Here is a 5,190-nt window from a genome sequence, read left to right on the forward strand (position 1 = left end):
TCTAAAATGCCAAAACAAATTTTCTCCGTGTAAATAAAATATTTAGAACAGGATGACCATTTTTGGCTCTAAATGCAATTTTTGAAAACGTGCAATTTTTCCTAAATTCAAATAAAATAGCAAATAAAACCAAAATAAAATCTTATTTGATTTTTTATTAAATCCTCAATATTTCTTTATTTTGGGAAAGTCATTATATTCCCTCTCTCATATTTTTAATATAGAAATAATTGAAGATAAAATAAATAAAATCAAATGATCCTATCTTCAAAATTTGAGAAAAACTCAAATATGAAAATAACGAAATCCCCAACTCTCTCCGAGGGTCCTTGAGTTGCGTAGAATTTCTAGGATCAACCAGAAAAGCAATAAAATATGATATGCAATGATGATCTAATGTATAACATTCCAAATTGAAAATTTGGGATGTTACATAAGGTTCAATGCCCAGTTTATTATATTTTTGAAGTCCTGACCCCGTCAAAGCAGAGATATCCTCATTATCAGAAGCTTTTCTATGGGATTTACATGACCACGAAGAAGGTTGCACACTATTTCTCGGATCACTCTGTTATAGTCGTCAACGACGCTCCATTGTCAGAGATTCTGCACAACAGAGATGCAACTGGTCGAGTGGCTAAATGGGCGATTGAACTCCTTCCCTTGGATATCATGTTTGAGGCAAAGAAAGCTATCAGGTCCCAAGCAATAGCAGATTTCCTCACCGAGTGGATCGAACAGCAACTGCTGACTCAAGTTCACTCTGAGCACTGGATCATGTTCTTTGACAGATCCAAGATGCTGAACGGTTCTAGTGCTGGAGTAGTTCTGGTATCCCCCCGAGGAGACAAGCTCAGATATGTCCTCCAGATTCACTTTGATTCCTCCAACAATGAAGCAGAATATGAAGCACTCCTGTATGGGTTGCGCATGGCCATCTCACTCGGCGTCCGTCGCCTCATGGTCTATGGCGACTCAGATTTGGTAGTTAATCAAGTGATGAAGGAGTGGGACGTCAGAAGCCCAGCCATGACTGGTTACTGCAACGTGGTGATAAAGCTTGAGAAGAAGTTTGAGGGGTTAGAACTCCACCACATACCCCGACTGAAAAATCAAGCAGCCGACGATTTGGCAAAGATAGGTTCCAAGAGAGAAGCCATTCCTAGCAATGTGTTTTTGGAGCATATTCACTCGCCGACAGTTCAGGAAGATCATTTTACTGAAGAGCCCCCACAACCTAAGAGCGCCACAGATCCGACTGAAGTCGAGGTCCCAGCCGTGGTCGACCTGATCATGGAGGTTCTGGCCATTACTCCCGACTGGACGGTGCCCTACATTGAGTACATCCTCAGGAAAGAACTCCCGGAGGATGATGAAGAGGCTCGACAGATCGTCCGTCGATCCAAGGCCTTTACTGTGATAAGAGGGCAGCTGTTCAGGGAAAGCGCGACTGGAGTCGGTCAGAAATGCATAACACCAGAAGAAGGTCGAATGATCCTCAATGACATCCACTCGGGGACCTGTGGTCATCATGCGTCCTCTCGGGCCATCGTGGCTAAAGCATACCGAGCTGGATTCTATTGGACACAAGCAAATGAAATGGCGAAAGATATAGTTGACAGATGTGAAGGCTGCCAGTTTTACTCCGATATGTCTCACAAGCCAGCGTCAGCCCTGAAGACCATCCCCCTCATCTGGCCCTTTGCTGTTTGGGGACTGGATATGGTTGGACCACTGAGAACTGGCAGGAGCGGCTTCACTCATGTGCTCGTTGCAGTCGACAAGTTTACCAAATGGATCGAAGCTAAACCTATCAAGAACCTTGATGCTAGCACCGCTGACAGTTTTATCAGAGAATTGACATTCAGATATGGAGTCCCACACAGCATCATCATGGACAACGGATCGAACTTCAATTCCGACGAGTTCAGAGCTTTCTGCGCCTCTCAGGGCACTCGAGTCGACTATGCTTCTGTCGCTCACCCGCAGTCGAACGGACAAGCAGAAAGAGCCAATGGCCTAATTCTCAAAGGACTGAAACCCCGACTGATGCGTGATCTCAAACACGCAGCATGCGCTTGGGTTGATGAACTTCCGTCGGTTCTGTGGGGTTTGAGGACAACTCCTAATCGGTCGACCGGACGAACTCCTTTCTTCTTAGTCTATGGAGCCGAAACTGTTTTGCCAAGTGATCTGCTCCACAATGCACCCCGAGTTGAGCTCTTCTCTGAAGAGGAAGGAGAGCAGGCCCGGAAAGATTCAGTCGATCTCTTAGAGGAGGAAAGAGAGATGGCCTTGATCCGCTCGACCATTTATCAGCAGGACCTGCGTCGATTCCACGCCAGAAATGTGAGGGGTCGAGCTTTTCAAGAAGGAGACCTGGTTCTTCGAGTGGATCAACAGAAACCACACAAGCTTGCCCCGACCTGGGAGGGGCCCTTCATCACCACCAAAGTTCTCCACAACGGAGCATACCATCTTTACAGTATTGAGCATCAGAAAGACGAGCCACGGGCTTGGAACGCGGAGCTGCTCCGCCCCTTTTATACTTAAGCACTCATTCGAATAAAATGTAATAAGAAACACCTTTGTAATTTGTTTATCAAAGACAAGAGCTTATGGTCCTATCATTTGATTGTTGTGTTCTTATTTACTTCTGAAATCCCCTAGTGGGTGGGCTTAGTCGCGAATCTGTTTCGCCTAAGTTCAAAAGAAAATCCTACCGAGTGGAGAGCAATCCTCCCACTCGGGGGCTTAGCTGCAGTCCAGCACTCGCCTAAGTGCTCTCACTGGGAGGCTTAGCTGCAGTCCAATACTTGCCTAAGTTTGAAAAAAATACTACCGAGTGAGGAGCAATCCTCCCACTCGGGGGCTTAGCTGCAGTCCAGCACTCGCCTAAGTTCTCTCACTAGGAGGCTTAGCTGCAGTCCGGTACTCGCCTAAGTTTGAAAAAATCCTACCGAGTGGGGAGCAATCCTCCCACTCGGGGGCTTAGCTGCAGTCCAGCACTCGCCTAAGTTCTCTCACTAGGAGGCTTAGCTGCAGTCCAGTACTCGCCTAAGTTTGAAAAAATCCTACCGAGTGGGGAGCAATCCTCCCACTCGGGGGCTTAGCTGCAGTACAACACTCGCCTAAGTTCTCTCACTAGGAGGCTTAGCTGCAGTTCGGTACTCGCCTAAGTTTGAAAAAATCCTACCAAGTGGAGAGCAACCCTCCCACTCGGGGGCTTAGCTGCAGTCCAACACTCGCCTAAGTTCTCTCACTAGGAGGCTTAGCTGCAGTTCGGTACTCGCCTAAGTTTGAAAAAATCCTACCAAGTGGAGAGCAACCCTCCCACTCGGGGGCTTAGCTGCAGTCCAACACTCGCCTAAGTTCTCCCACTAGGAGACTTAGCTGCAGTCCAGTACTCGCCTAAGTTTGAAAAAATCCTACCAAGTGGAGAGCAACCCTCCCACTCGGGGGCTTAGCTGTAGTCCAGCACTCGCCTAAGTTCTCCCACTAGGAGACTTAGCTGCAGTCCAGTACTCGCCTAAGTTTGAAAAAATCCTACCGAGTGGAGAGCAACCCTCCCACTCGGGGGCTTAGCTGCAGTCCAACACTCGCCTAAGTTCTCCCACTAGGAGACTTAGCTGCAGTCCAGTACTCGCCTAAGTTTGAAACATATTCCTATCCACGGGGACGACGAGATGCAGGTCGACTGCAACCTTCACCTTCGGAGCTGCGGCACAAGTACTACGTCCATTCCATCCCCATCCGCAAGGATGACAAGGTGCAGATCGACTGCAACCTTCACCTTTGGAGCTGCGGCACAAGTACAACGTCCGCTCCATCCCTATCCGCGAGGACGAAGAAGCGTGAGTCGACTGGAGCTACCCCATCAGAGCTGCGTCTCCAGCACAAAGACTATTCCAAGCAGTGAGCAAAGTCCATTCAAAGGCAAACGCAAGCACATTCGGAGATAAACCAAATTCAGATAAATCCTAAAAGTTCCAAGCAGCAAATCAAAAGTGCTCGGGCATCAAGCCCGAAGGAGTTCAGCGGTTACAGCAATCACTCGGCATTCCGAGGCAAATTTAAAGCAGATTCAAGTTTCATAAGTTTGGTCACTCGGCCGGAGGAGGGCTGGCAGGTGCCACAAATGAGTCCAAGTCGATCCCATCAGCAATACGAGTGGCGGCAGCAATGAAAGTCTCCATGAAGGACTGGAAGTCATGCTTTTTGGTGTTAGCAACCTTGATCGCAGCCAGCTTGTCTTCACGAGCTTCCTTGCAATGGACTCGCACCAAGGACAACGCCACATCAGCACCACACCGGGCGGAGGATTTCTTCCATTCTTGCACTCGGTCAGGGATCTCGTTCAGTCGAGTCATCAAGGATTCCAGGTCACTCTAAAGCGTCACCCCTGGCTAAAGCGATGAGTCGATTCGGGAGACTACCTCCTTCAGGCGCGTGAGGTAGCTTATGGCGCTGGCGATACGGGACTCCAGTCGGAGCACGTTCATTGCAGTTTCGTCGCAGACTGGAGAAGCGGTAGGGTCCAGACCCGTCTCGACCCTTCCAGTTTCCTCGTCGAAGTCTTGATAGAATTCTACAGCAAAAGTTAGTCAATCGACCGAGCAAGATCGCAAGCATCAACACAGTCGGATTAAAAGAAATACCTTCCAGTGTGAGATAAATCTTCTTAGCAAGAGTCCTCAGATAAGCTTCCGTGTCATTCCTCTTGTGGATCGTAGACTCCAGCTTTTCATTCAGGGCGACCTTGTCCTTCTTCAGACTGGTCACTTCACGGTTAGCTTCATTAAGACAAGATTTCAGTTTGTTCACCTCTTCTTCCAGCGTTCCGATTGAAGCAAGCTTCTGGTCCGCGAGAGAAGTTTTATCTTGAGCTGCTTTTTGCGCGGCGGCGAGGTCCGAGTCCTTCTTCTCCAGAGCCAACTTCATTTTCTCTGCAAAAGAAGCAATCGAATCAAAGAAGAGATCAAAGAAATGTATTGAAAGTCAGTCGACAGTCAGTTACCTTCCATACCAGCGGCTTCGTCTTGAGCTTTCTTCAGATTCTGCTGGGCTAATTCCAAGTCGAGGTTGAGTTGCCTCTGCTTCTCCTCAAGCTCAGCAAACTTAGAAATAAGAGTGCAAGACTTCTGCAGAAGGCAAAAGACGGATCAGTCGATAAGATCAAAGGTTGTTTAC

This window comes from Triticum urartu, chromosome 2, assembly GCF_003073215.2.
Source record: "Triticum urartu cultivar G1812 chromosome 2, Tu2.1, whole genome shotgun sequence".
Taxonomy (NCBI): domain Eukaryota; kingdom Viridiplantae; phylum Streptophyta; class Magnoliopsida; order Poales; family Poaceae; genus Triticum; species Triticum urartu.